The sequence below is a fragment of the Micropterus dolomieu genome, linkage group LG18, assembly GCF_021292245.1.
Source record: "Micropterus dolomieu isolate WLL.071019.BEF.003 ecotype Adirondacks linkage group LG18, ASM2129224v1, whole genome shotgun sequence".
In the NCBI taxonomy this organism is placed as follows: Eukaryota; Metazoa; Chordata; class Actinopteri; order Centrarchiformes; family Centrarchidae; genus Micropterus; species Micropterus dolomieu.
The window spans coordinates 11,741,997-11,757,221 of NC_060167.1; the positions used below are offsets into that span (position 1 = coordinate 11,741,997).

Sequence of the window (15,225 nt, forward strand, 5' to 3'; positions counted from 1 at the left end):
GTGTTTTAGCCTCTTTCAGCTCATAGTTTTGGTTTTCCTGGCCATACCTTTACTGTTTTAGTTCACTTTTACTGATTATATCAGCAGTCGCAGCAGGCAGATGTTTTATCCGCTAACAAATTCTGCTAAAGCTGGTGAACGCTATGGAGCATTTAGCAATTAAAGAGCCAGATATGTCTTTTGGTAGTGAGTGGAGAGCAAAACTGAGCTAAAAGGAGAGTGAAGAAATAGTCTGTTTGTATTTGGGCAAGCTACTTGGAAAATGTAGTGAGCTAAGCTACTTGCTACTCTACATGAAATGAAGCTTCACTACACAGAAGCTACCCCCCAGTGAAATGTAGCAAGCTAAGCTACAGCAACGTGGCAAAAGTAGCTTAGTTACATCTACTTTTAATTTTTTATTACACACACACTCACACACACACAGTAAAGGCCTAGTTTATACTGAACTAACTTCATTCCACAGTAGTAATAGAAGAAAGCTAAATGTATTTCCGCATGCAACAAGAACCATTGTTGTTTGTATAAAGTGGCTTAATTATCACATTATTAATTGATTATATATTTTTTATTGTTTATATATGTGAATTTGTGCTCTGGCAACATTGCAACCTAAACATTCATGGCAATGGGCGAGAAAGAGAAAGAGAGAGAGATCTCTCATCTCATGGAAACAGGTTTCTGCCACTATATATCAAAGTTTCCTCCTCACCAGAGGAAGAGGTGTCCAGGCTGGACCCTGATCCTTCTCACAAGAGGTGTTACAATGACTTATCACAATAGAAAGTAAACTCAGTCGCGCGTGTCTTTATTCCCCTGCAGCAAAGTCGCAGACATCAGCCCAAGGATGGTACGTGATGTAACCGTCACACGGAAGCGCATCTGCCGGCTGCAAATACAGGTCTGTGTGTGGCGGTGGCGTCACTCACTGATTCTTCAGAAATGCTTGAGAAAATGTAGCGTATGGAAGCTACCGCGCTACTCGGCCAATAAAAGAGCTATTTGATTCAGAAAATAGCAACTCTACCACAAAGCTACTGAGAAATAGTAATATACTAGTAACGGTGCTACTTGTAGCGACGCTACTGCCCAACACTGGTATTTGTATAGCGCCTTTCTAGTCTTTCTGACCAACCAAAGCGCTTTACACTACATCACATTCACCCCATACACACATTCGCCCGAAACAGAAATGAGCTCATTCACAAACGTTCACACACCAATGTGCTATGCTACTGGGAGCATTTGGGGTTCAGTGTTTTGCCCAAGGACACCACTCTACCCACTGAGCCACAGTCGCCCCTGTATGTAGTATCTATCTATCTATCTATTCATTTAGCTAATCATTTTAACGATAAACTGTCTGTAGATTACTTTCCAAGTTTTCCACCTTGTGACACCATGAACCAGAACATTTTTTTCCTTTCTCCAACCCGCTATATCACCCGCATTAACCCCAGCACTGCTTTCAACTACAGGCGTATTTTAATAATTAAGGCACCCGAGATCATCAATAATTGAGTCGTTTATTCATTAAACAACAAAAGGAAAGCAACAGTGGCAGAGTCAGAAAAGAAGACTCGGTTTATCCTGAGTTGACAGGATAGTCTGATCTTTAGGCTGGAGACTGGACTAAACAACTTTATGAATTACAATGTGGGAGTAATGTCTCTTGTGGTTTGCAGACAGGTTCTCCAGTAGGATGACAGATATGTGGTATGGATAACTGGGCTGGCGATAACTGTCATCTGGGCATTTAATGAAGATAATCAGCTTTTAGTTTGACAGCTCTGTTAGGGCTATCCTATTTTTTTTTTTCTCCTTCTACATACAAACTGTAACAGATATTGCTGTCAACTACAGCATGACATATATAATGTTTGATATTTAGGTTTCTTTTGCTCACCAAGAACTACACAATTTCCAGAATTTAGTATTTTCTAGGTATAGTTTCCTGTATTTTTGTGTAAATTTTATTGTGTGAAAAAACACAAGCTATAGTACTCATACCTCCCCCACCTACTCCTGATCACAATGAAGACAAAAGCTGGTCACGAGCCTGATTTTACAACTGAACTATAAAAGAAAGGAGACTGCAAGTATCCCTCCATTAGTTTGGGGTTTTCAAGTCTTTTTCCTTGGCTTTGCAAACTCTGTGTGGATACTGTTAACAAATGCAGAGATGCTGCCATCAGCACCTTGCATACTAATGAAAATCATGTGGGGAATTTTTATTATTACACTACCAATTTATTCACTATTAACAGCTAGCAGCTACCCATCTCACGAAAAGAAAATAATAAAGAAAGCAGCCTTTTATACTTTGCCTGCACCTGCCTGCACAAAGTGATACTTGCATTGGAGGAGAATACTGGGCAACATTGTTTTGCTGAATTAATTAATTTCTGATTGCTTCAGTGATGAATTCGTGATGGATAGTTTTTCAAAAGACCACACTTAGAAGTGGGTGTGTAGGTGTAGAAGTGGCAGCAGTATTCCCTCCACAGTCTTTGTGTGATTGAATTCAAAACAGGAAATTCACAAGCAGTTCTTTCTGAAATGAGAAATGTTCAGCCCCATAAATGTTACCATGTGATTATTGTCTGTAGCATCACCTATATTTGTTACAGGCCAAAACTAACAGGGCCAGTGTAATTGTGATTTTTCTCAGTGACCAGAAAGGGAAATGATTTTTTTCTCTAAGTACAATCACACAATAAATCGTTACAAACAGAATCACCGACTGTTCTTATGAGATTCATATTAGGCTATTTATTTTCATTATTTATGTGAGGATCACCTCTGTAAGAGTCAAGAAGTGTGTGTGGTCTGTGCAGTGGGTTTGTTATAGTGGGTTATTATTTGTAAACTCCAATTTAATGCCTTTCCTTTGGACATTAGATAGACAAATTATGGTATAGACTAGGGCTGCAAATTATGATTATTTTCATTATCGAAGAATCTGCAGATGCTTCTCTCAATTAATGGATTCATCCATGTCAGAAAATAGTGAAAAATGTCTTTACAAATTCCTAAAGGTTGCCAAAGGTTGATGTCTTTAAATGTTTTGTTTGTCCGAGCAACAGTCCAAAACCAGTTTAGCAGTTATTCTAGTTTACAATGATATAAACAGAGAAAAGTAGCAAATCATCTCGTTGGAAAAACTAAAACAAGGTAAGGTTTGGAATTTTTGCTTAAAAATAATGTACACAGAACAACTCAGTGTTTATCCAGCAATAATATCAGATGTCCACTCACATCTGATATTCCCAGAAACAAGTGAATTAAACCCAATTGAATGTTGCAGCAGGTGGACTTCTGTTTAAATTTCACCCCACTGTGTCATTATTCAATACCTGACAGCTATTCATCAATGAATTCAGAATAAAGACACAATTTGAAAAGCAAACAAAAGGCTAGACTAATGATTTATAAGCAATTGTGCATATCCAGTCATTTTAGGAGAGGGCCATAATAGGCCAATTGACCAGCAGTGAAGTGAGACTACTGTTACTGCTGTGAAGGCATTCATAATTGCAAACTCCCCATGTCAACTTCACTACCACTTATTCATTTTTAATTTCACAATTAATGTTTAAACAATTTTAAGTAGCAGCAATAATAATAATAATAATAATAATGATAATGACACATGCTGTTTGTAAATGTGCTGTGTATAAACATGTCAGTGCACATACTTATGGAGAATAAGCAGCAGAGTTGCTTTGAGCACAATGTTATGAAATTTTTATGTTTGAAGCAGAGTACTGTGGCATTTAATTTGTTTGTTCAGGAACACGGGTGTATCAACATTAAATTTTAAATAAATGCTCAAATGCAGCTGTTCCATTTTTATTCCCATCTGTCAGATGGATTGCAGCAAGTTGAAATGAACACTGGAGATGTTCAGATAAGCCCACACAAAAAGTGAACATAACCCGTAAACATAACCCGCCAGTACTGATAAGGCTTTAGGTTCACTCAAGATTGTGTTTAAAGTCACGTGGATTAAAGGATGACATACAAGAAACGGGTCTTTTTAAGGGTCAGTGAATGTGACTCTCTGTGCAGTTTTGCGGTGTGCCCAGTTTGAGAAAAATAATTGTAGGGCAAAGGCAAACGTCGTGCTTCTTCCTGTCACTCTAAGCTCAGCGGTGCAATTACTTTGAAGGTTGGGTATTGTCGATATCTCAGGGTATCTTTACGAGGACTTTCTGTACCTGCGTTATTAAGTGGCATTTTATTGGTTTGTGATCTTTTATCTTGTTTAAGCGCACTGCAGAGAAAAAGAGCTGGCAGAGGGATGCTTTTCCCCTTCTGGCTTTTATTTTATAACCTTGATTAATAATTTCTTCCAATTGGTGTGATGTATCAGTCACCTCTATTTAGTTTGGAGTGTCATCACACTATATGATTTAACATTTTGTTGGAAGCCGGTTGGTCTTTAGAAGCCAAAATGGAGTGAAAAAAATCTGTCTTGAGAGTTTATCTTCAAAGTTATGCTTCCACTGTTCATCTTTAAGTTTTAGTTTCATCTTTTATCCGGCTCCAACCATCCCTAAAGATCTTCTTCATTAACTACCTGGTGGACGTGTTTGCAGTAGATATGTGTGTGTGTGTGTGTGTGTGTGTGTGTGTGTGTGTGTGTTTGGGCTGGGTGTTATCCTTAGCGCTTGTGGCTATTTTTCATCATGTGAGGGCCCGCGTTGATGTCTTACAGCTTGCATCAGTGTTTGTGACAGATGATCAGCCATGCACAGCACAAGAATCCCCCATGTGCAGTATGTTGTGGAACAGGACACAGGGATGTGGCTGGTGTAGATTTTGTACCCTGGCTGTTTGGATTTGTTTTGATTACTAGTAGAAATACTGGAAGTGATTGAAGTTTATCTGGATGCTCTTACCGGTTTTGATTCTGGCAAATAAAATCAAGCAGGGGTTCCTGTGAGGGTCGACTTGTGACCAGTAAAGGAGCTGGTCCCTGCACAAATGTTAGCATCACCTTTTACTTGAAGCTATAATTTTTAATAAGTCCATGTGCTTCTCACCTTTTTATAGGCTTTTTTCAAATCAGGGATTTTGACTTGCAGTAAAAGCACAGGCTAATTAATAACATTAATGATTGTTGCATCCCATTTAGTTTGGCTAATTTCAGGGCCCTGGTACAGTGCATACTGACTCACTGATCCGGCATCCTGTAACACTTAAATGCATCATTAATGTTGTTAGTTCCACCTGTGCTTTCACCATCAAGACAAGTAAATATGTTGCTCCTCGTCTTCCTCGCTCTCTGTTTAGACATACCTGACATATGTGGAATAAGTATGTAATTTACAAAACACAATAACAAACAGTGATACTATTTCTTATAACTATAGCGGCTGGGCAGATTTTGATATTTTGTCACGTGGGGAGTCGGGAATCTGGGGTATTGAAACTCCAGGAGAACAACAGTGAGATTGGCAAGCACGGGACGCACATATTTCATCATTTATGGTAGACATTCAGACACCAAAATTCATGATGAGAAATTCCAACTTCGATTCACTTCGAGCACTGAGATTCTTCCTCAAAGTTTTGTATTTTAGGAAACTTGAATACAACTTTTAAAATATTTTACCCTCTAGAATCTAAATCTGAATTTGTGAAACTGAAACAAAAATTATCAACATCAATCAACAAAAATCAAAAATGTCCTTATCGGATCTTTAAAAATATATGGTTTTGAAAGTATGTGGTATTCCAATTTCAACAAAAGTATTCAGTAGTGGTTACATTTTACAATTGGGTGTTCAGTTCAGTTAGATCCAAATCATTCCAGCCCTTCTCTGATTCCATACATTTTCTTGAACAATCATAATAAATAAGCCTTTATAATCATAGTGTTTCAAAACTGTTTCTGTACGGTTTCATTAAGAAAATAACAAACACCACTGGAGTCAAACAATTCTGCCTTCAGAGAACTGTGAGGAAAATGCTCAGTTGCCAGTTTATTATGTACATCCAGCTAAAACAAATGCAGTCTAATGTAAAAGTCCTACAATAAACCGTACTTTCATCAAGGTTCATCAAATCAACTTTATATTAATATTTGGATGATTTAGTTTGTAGTGTGCAGCTGAATTGTATATGTGCCATACTGAAAGATGCTTATAGTAATTAGTCTACCCTCGTTTATCTAAATTGGGTGGACAAAATAGAAGTCAAACAAGGCTTTTTAAGAAGGTAGTGGCATTACCTTCTTAAAAAACATGTAATTAAATCACTCCAGGAAAAGGTTTTTAAATTTCTTCTGGCAGAGAAACAATTTTCCCTGTTGTTAATTTCATTTTGTGAGATCATCCTCAACATTAGTTATGTGAAGTAGCCACTCATTAACTCGACATGTTACCTTATCAAGTGGTGCCAAAATTGAGAGCCATAGTGAGTTGACAGCTGCTTCCCGGCTATTATATGGTCTGGGTTTTTATGAGTTTAAAATGCTGGAAATCATCATCTTCACTAATATCTAAATACAATTCAAACCACTGGCCTGGAGCTTTAATGTAAATATCTAAAGCGTGAAATGTCATTAATCTCTTCATTTTGACTCTTGGTGTCTGAAAAGAAGAGTGTCCTTGTGAAGAGACAGTCGTGGTGAGAGGCGATTTAAGTAAACTAAACGGGTCAAACAGGTGGCTGTCCCAGTTGGCAGGGTCAGCAGAAATCTTCTTAGCTTTTTTCCCTGCTCTGTTATTGTGCAGGTGTGTGTGTGATTTAGTGCAGCCGGGACTCCATAACCCCCTCAGAGGTTTGAATAACACGCTTCCCTTGGAGCGGCAGGAGGCAGAGCCATATCAGACTGTGATGGATGATGTGAGGATGCTTTCAGTGATGGATCTGTAGGACTGGACCAGGACTGACTGTGACATACTGAGCCTGCCAAAAAGTGTTGCATGAGGAACATCTACTGTGGTTAGATTGGAGATATTCTCATCCTGTTGTCTCAAGACATTTGAACAGCTCCCCTGTGTTCACATCACTGATTACAGATAGAGATGATGCTGTATATTTTTAGGGAAATCGGTCCTCGTCTGAATCGCATCGGGAGTGGTAAAATGTTTTTGACTCCACTGAAACAGCAGTCAGCCCACTTATGTGCCATCAATAGATTCGGTTATGGTTTCCACAAACAGCTGCTTGAATAAAAGGTCACTGGAGTGCCGTCTTAGGTGCACACAGAGAGGAGGAGAGTAAGGAGATAGAGACCCAGATAGCAGGCAGTCGATTCCTCACACACTCTGTCATAAGGTCTTTAACAGATGGGGGGGTGCTATGTTTAGCACAAATGAGAAGCGCTTCAAAGAAACTTGGAGCATCTTAGATATCTGAAGGGACCTGAGAGAACCCGTTCGACGGAGTTTGGACTTCAGCATGTACCCTCTGACTTTGCATTGTGGTTCTCTATAATAATAGTGAGTGTTTTTTTAAAGTACTAGTAAGGTGTTTTTTCACTGAAAATATATATATATATGTGTATGTGTGTATATATATATATGTGTGTGTGTGTGTAAGAACGTAATGCATGGAGTTTTTCCACACGCAAGCTGGATTGGAAGGAGTACTATAGTGTTGTACTCAATTGGAAGTCCTGCTACTTGACCTAATTTCATAATTCAGTTTCAGTTTGATCAAGAGTAAAGTGTTACCTTAGCTTGCTTTTGTATTACATTAAACAGAATTTTTTATGTCTGAAACTTATGTGCTCTTTCTGCACTGTTTGCACATGACAGCTTTGGTATGGTTCAGGTTAACAAATATGGTTAAATATAGTGAAGGAATGAGACTATGGTGGGTGGACCTTGGATCCTCCCAGGGGGTCCAGGGCCATGTCCCCCCGGATGAAAATTTTGTGCATTTTAAAATTAAATGCATTTATCTGGTGAATTTTGAGAGCAAAATTAAGAGGCTAGATCTATGAAGAACTTTGCACTCTTGTAAAACAATTTTGTGTACCATCTAGTAAACAGTTTGATTATGAACACGTTGTATAGATATAAATGGTGATGACACAACATGTAATGTCTTTCCAGCAACCACAAATCGAAGAATAAAGTAATTTCCCTAACATTTAAGTGTTTTTCTTTAAATACTTTTATTGGAAACATGTAACATGTTTTGTACTTCCTGTGAATATAATACACTTATTTCCATACTTATATGTTGTGTTAACACCTTATTTCGAAAACTGGGCGTTGTCACTTGTGTATCCTCGCTCTCACCAAATTCACAAAGTCTGACGCAATTTGACAAATTATATTGTGTGTGGTGCTCGTATCACGCACAATTCACCCTTCGCTAGGTCCGACACTTTGTCAGACTTAGCAACAGTAACTAAGGGGGGCGTGGCTTCGCGAAGAGTGAATTAAGACTTCAGCCTCTCTTCAGGTTTGGCTCTCATAGTGCAACACTTGTCTTTGTAAAGTGAAAAATGACAGAATAAAGTCGCTAACCCTGACTGTCTGCCCTCTCTGGTTCGTTTCGGTGCATTAATTTACCATAAAAGCTCGAATACGTATGCATGCGTTCTCACAAACGAGTGACAGTGTAAAAACTCAAAGCTGTTCAAATCCTCAGTTAATATTACCGTACTTACCTGAAACGATGTTGCGTCTCAAGAGAAAAGTGATGGTCATGAGTCAGATGCCAAAGTCTGTGAGCGTGCAAGCTTACAACAGCGGGGAGCAGCAGCGCACAACACAACTTTAGAGGTCTTTAATGTTGTTATGAGAAGTGTTTTTCCAGAACTATGGCAGAACAAATAGACTGTGGCATGCCACCGTAGTCTCTGTAATTAATGGGAAACAATGGTAGGCAACTAAAACACTTGGGAAACAAAAGGAAAGATTGCAGTTACAGTTAACAAAAAACGCGAACAGTAATTGCAGGATGAACGTTGGTACTGGACGTATCCAATTGTGAGAATCATTTAATATGGATGTAATTCCATTTTGGGTGGAACTGCTGATTATACTGAGTAAGAAATCTTAAGATAAAACTTTGGCCTCTTGTAATGATGTGATTTCTCATAATTTAAATTTTCTTAAACTAAATTAATTAATGAATCTGTACAGTATAAACAGTACAGATAAATTAATTCATATTTCTGCATTTACTTGCTTTCAACCCCTGTAGCAGGACCCATTTTTAAGCTGAAGGATATATGCTGTAGCACTGATAAATTATCACTGACTGCCATAAACACAAACAACATTCACTTACAGGCTGAAACAATAAAGTACATTAAATGTCACTGCACTGTGACAACTTGATTTATCCGTCATTATTGTTAGGGTTAATTGACTTCCTCCTTCATAGGGTGAAAGCATTTAACAACTCATTAAGGGTGTATAGGGCTCTACCAGAGGTTTAAATAACATTTAAAAGTTTTCCAAGTTTAGCTTTTCTTGCAGCACAAGGCAGGTTTTCCTTTTAGAAACTTTTTCAAGACCTTCCTGGAGTCTGCTCAAGAGGCTCTCAAATACAGATGCAATGTGGATATGCCAATGCTTTTATCTTGCAGGCCAACAGGAGTAACATATTTATTTTGCTGTCTTTAGTGTTTTTAATACAGTCTCAGTAACAGTAAGGTCATTTGTCTCATCAATTCCAGACAAAATCAAAGGGAGGACAGCTTGTAGAGCTAATCTGAGCATGCAAAGCAGAAGTGCGACACAAAAATCAATATCTGAAATCTTTCAACAGAAAACAGACATGTAAGTAAAAACACCCACTCACCCACAGTGTACAAGGTAGCATTTTCGGTATTTTCTGGGTTGCTGCAACTAACCACTATTGTCATTGTTGATTAATCCGTCTCGATGTATTGATTAGTTGTCTAGTCTATAAAATGTCAGAAAATGTTGATTGGTGTTTCACAAAGCCCAAGATGATGTCCCCAAATGTCTTGCCTTGTCCACAACCCAAATATATTCAGTTTACTGTCATAGAGGAGTAAAGAAACAAGAAAATATTTACACAAACTGATAATTGATTAACAAAATAGCTGGTGATTAATTTAACAGTTATCAGCTAATCGATTAATTGTTGCACCTCTAGTTATGTTAAGTTAGTTAAGTGATTATTTTGTATATTCTGACTTATAATGTAGCTTGGATTGGTCCTAGTTGGGTGTACATTTCTGCTGGAGAATTTTTCATAAACAAAGCCATTGTACAGTATTTCTGACATAACAGAGTTAGATGGGGTTGTCCTGGGTTTGAGGATAAACATCTTGAGGCAACCGCCTCATCCTGCCTCATCCTTATCAGTCACATCACCAGCAGGTTCAGCTCAGTTCACAAATCCTTTTTGAACTGAAGAGTTACCATCACTTAAGTAGAGCCGAAGTATGCAGTGGAGAGACTTCGGTTCCCCAGAGTGATCTGCGTGATTGAAGCAGGATGATGTCAGTCTCTGTGGAAGACAAAGCAGGATGAGCGCAATGTTATTGGCTTTGCCTTCTCCTCTCAATTCAATCAAATGTCATAATATTAAAGGTCAAATCTGAGAGATGGAAATATTATGAAAAGGTCTAAAGCATGCTCAGAGATTTTATCGCCAGCCTCTTGGGGCTGAATATTTGACAGTGGACAGTATAGCCACACTGCACAGCTCTATCCCACTGCACATAAATTAGGCAGTATTATTTAGGCTCACAATTTACCATTTAAGCTAAATTAACAGTTTACCTAAACCTTTTATAACTATGCAGTACATCAACAGAAGGACAGAAGAAGAAATGACCCCCTTTGTAAAAGTCCAAGAAAATAGATAGATATTTCCACTACTATACAGGGGCTTTATGTAATAATGAATCAGTCCGAATCATAGCCAAATGTCCCCATTGTCTTCAGTGCTACGTTGTTCATTCCCAGAGCAGTGAGAATCTGTTTTGTGATGTCATTATGCAGGAATTGGTTTTCTATTCAGGAGGCTCAGCTATTTGCTGCTCCACTTACCCTGACAGTAACAAAGTGAAACTTTAATCTCCCCTCAGTGTCAACAGCAGCTGATAGCAATTAAGGAGAAAGCCTGGATACTGAAGTGGTGCGTCTGACTCAAAGAGTTCACCCCCATCCCTCACCGCAAAATTTAAACGACTTCTCTTTATGTTTGTAGCCGCTGTCCAGACCCAAATTTCTTTTTAGGCTCTAAATTGAATTTAGAAGCTACGTGAATTAAATAACGATGTGTGTCCCTATTGTCTGTGCCTGTGCAGATGTTGAGCATGAATGAAAACAAAATATTATAGTTATTGTTGTTTTCATTGCAGATTATATTCCAGTAGTAAGTGGCCATTATATAGTTAAACAACATAAATTAGATGTTGTAATTTCAGAAAATTTAATTTGCATGAAGCTGGAGCAGAAAACTGCAAGCATTATCTCTGCCGGAATATAGTGTGTACACTGCCATTCTGGCCACTGACAGGTATAATGCAGCCGTTTCTGTATTGCAGCCAACACACAAAGCTCCTCCTGTGTGAGAGTGAGGAGCTTTTTGCACTGCGAGCTCTGCTGTTGTGTAGCTCTTTGACACAGAGCAAAACAATGCCAAACCCCACTGTTCATGGAGTGCAAAAGCAGACTTTCAACTGCAGACTTTAGAGTCGGGCAGATGTTTTAGTGTATGATTGTCATTTTACATGTGCACATGTAGGCAGAGCTACTAAACGTTCATGTCAGTAAAATAGTTTTTGACTATTGGACTTTGGGTTAAAAAATGTCCCCATGTTTCCCAACATTTTTCATGATACTGTGTGAAAAATATATTCTACTCTGAGGAGGTAGCTGGGGAGCAATCTTGACTCAGCAGTTTAAGGCAAATTTTCATTCATGAACCTAAAACATGTTGAGCAATGTTATCCCCTAGAAAAATGCAAACTTAATAAAAACCCAACAGTACTTCTTAGCTAAGACATTGTGAATGGTTGAACTGAAAATCACATTACAAGTTGTAATTTATATAAACTTTATTTAATCAGGTAGTTTCATGGAGATCAAGATCTCTTTTGCAAGAGAGACTGGAGAAAGCAGAGAGAAAGAAAATCATACATAGCAGACAAAACAAATCAGTTTCACCTGCTGTTGTGCAAATGGAATAGACAACAGGTGGAAATTATAGGCAGTTAGCAAGACACCCCCAATAAAGGAGTGGTTCTGCAGGTGGTGACCACAGACCACTTCTCAGTTCCTATGCTTCCTGGCTGATGTTTTGGTCACTTTTGAATGCTGACGGTGCTTTCACTCTAGTGGTAGCATGAGATGGAATCTACAACCCACACAAGTGGCTCAGGTAGTGCAGCTCATCCAGGATGGCACATCAGTGCGAGCTGTGGCAAGAAGGTTTGCTGTGTCTGTCAGTGTAGTGTCCAGAGCACGGAGGCGCTACCAGGAGACAGGCCAGTACATCAGGAGACGCGGAGGAGGCCGTAGGAGGGCAACAACCCAGCAGCAGGACCACTACCTCCGCCTTTGTGCAAGGAGGAGCAGGATGAGCACTGCCAGAACCCTGAAAAATGACCTCCAGCCATTAGGTACCGAGATGAGATCCTCAGACCCCTTGTGAGACCATATGCTGGTGTGGTTGGCCCTGGGTTCCTCCTAATACAAGACAATGCTAGACCTCATGTGGCTGGAGTGTGTCAGCAGTTCCTGCAAGAGGAAAGCATTGATGCTATGGACTGGCCTGCCCGTTCCCCAGACCTGAATCCAATTGAGCACATCTGGGACATCATGTCTCGCTCCATCCACCAAGCCACGTTACCACAGACTGTCCAGGAGTTGGCGGATGCTTTAGTCCAGGTCTGGGAGGAGATCCCTCAGGAGACCATCCGCCACCTCATCAGGAGCATGCCCAGGCGTTGTAGGGAGGTCATACAGGCACGTGGAGGCCACACACACACACTGAGCCTCATTTTGACTTGTTTTAAGGACATTACATCAAAGTTGGATCGGCCTGTAGTGTGGTTTTCCACTTTGATTTTGAGTGTGACTCCAAATCCAGACCTCCGTGGGTTGACAGATTTCCATTGATAATTTTTGTGTGATTTTGTTGTCAGCACATTCAACTATGTAAAGAAAGGAGTATTTAATGAGATTATTTCATTCATTCAGATCTACGATGTGTTATTTTAGTGTTCCCTTTATTTTTTTGAGCAGTGTGTATATATAAGATTCAATGCTTCGATGGGTGGTCCTGATTCGACTGTCAATCTCACAGTCGAAGCTTCGCAGCAAAACAAGGACCGTTGATGAAGAATATTTTATCGTTTTTAAATTGCCGGCTACTTGAAATAGACTCGCGAGGAACCGCGACGTGCATGTAGTTGTCGGTAGCAGACCAGTGAATGACAGGCGAGAGAGAGAAAGGGTCTTCAAAAAGCCTCAGTTTAGCTGGAAATTTACTGTGTAAGTAGAATGAATAGAGACTGCAGTTCTGCAGCTTTTCAAGATTAAAGCGGAACTACTGTGTGACCCCAAATAGTCGAAAATTTGATGCTTCAATGGGCGGAGCCTGATTCGACTGTCAATCTCATAGTCGAAGCTTCGCAACAGCATTATGAAATGAGGATCATACAATTTTGGCGATATGGAGGTGCTCAACGTCTGATTTTAATTAGACCTACCAGTTTTCTCCCAAGAAGTTAATAAACAGTCTATTATAATATACATTTTCACATATAATGCTGTAAATAAACATGTGAAGCTTTTAATAAATACAATTAAAGCAATTGACTTGCTTTTAGAGGCAGCCTCAGAGGGCCCTTCAAGGAACTGCAGTTTCTGGCACCTAACTGTCCTGCAGGTTGCCACATGGTTGCAACCCAGCATCCAACATTGGAAATAAATCCACGTTTTTTGTATGATCCATTACGTTTATATTTGATCCTTAAGTACATGTAATAGCAAATACTTCCGCAGAACTTTGAAATGAAGCCTTCTTGAGTTGCATTCAGGCTTGAATTGATTAACCATTGATCAATATATTAAAATAATTTTGCTTTGGACACTGTTTACATGATTTGTTTTATTTTTAAATGATTTTATTTTATTTAACTGTAATTTAACCAGATGATCTCGTTGAGATTTAAAACCTCTTTTTCAAGAGAGACTTGGCCAAAACAGCAGCATATTGACAGAGCAATTAAAATGTAATGTGTTTATTGCTTATTTCAGACTAAGGAAATACAGTCATTGGTTTTGTAGTTTAGTATATCCCTTTTATCATATGCCTGGGTCATGAAGAAATACAGCCTGTCTTAGTTTGTGTATGTTGAAAATCAGCATTCTTCTGTGTTGAAATGAGATTTCCTATGTTTACCCATCCATGCTCTCCATATGCAACTTGATTGAAGCAGATGCTCTGCATTTGGACAGCACTGCAGGTTGCAAGGATCTGTCAGGTGTCTGAATTACAGATGCAAATATAGTCAGCTATTTTGCATGCCGGCATAATTTGCACAGAAAAATACTGCACCTACACCTCGGGTCTCAACTCTATCATCATTAGGTTGCTCCTTATCTCAACAGGATGCTCAACAAAGCAAAAGAAAATGTTCTTAAATGATGCTGTAAAACATAAAGGGGTGTAACACAATGTTTCTTTGCCAAATTAAAATTTTATGAAAGACTTTTGGACCTAGGGTAATCTTAGGGCATTTGAAAATGTTGTTAAGTGTCTTAATAACAATGGGGCAAAATTTGTATCAGAAATCGGGCATTTCAGAGTGAGATGTTGAATCATGGTGATAGTCCAGATGGGACGGATGCACAAAACTGTACATCTAAATATTTGTCCACACAGGGAATAGATTGTTATATTGTATTATGAAATATTTGTGTTGCAGTAAATTGAAGTCTTGAGACTCAAATGTAATTTGAAGCAAAACTGAATAACAAGCATAGACAGGTGGTGCAGTAAGACCTATTGTTAACAGTCAAATAGATACCATGTGTCACTGGGCTGTGATCCTCACTGTATTAACCAACATATGCTTAACTATATTTCTACAATTGGAGTAATAGATTTTTTCCCACTGCATTCACAAACTCGAGCACTGAATGCTAAGAACACAGACTTCATGTTAATAAGTGAGATCATGCAGTATTCTGGTGAGGATGGAAAATTTGCACTTCCCTCTCTCAGCAAACAGCAACTTGCCACCTTCACAGCAACAGACAC

At 38.9% G+C, this 15,225-nt stretch overlaps 1 protein-coding gene across 4 annotated transcripts in view; it reads left to right on the forward strand.

Moving 5' to 3' along the window:
• LOC123956610 (metabotropic glutamate receptor 4-like) overlaps window positions 1–15,225 on the forward strand; it is a 174,246-nt gene that overhangs the window by 52,535 nt on the left and 106,486 nt on the right. The window contains exon 2 of one of the 4 annotated variants that reach the window (XM_046028926.1): window positions 9,653–9,755. The exons of the other annotated variants lie outside the window; for them this stretch is intronic. The gene's annotated coding sequence lies outside the window, so the exon portion shown is untranslated. The remainder of the gene's footprint in view (window positions 1–9,652; window positions 9,756–15,225) is intronic. 4 annotated transcript variants of the gene reach the window in all.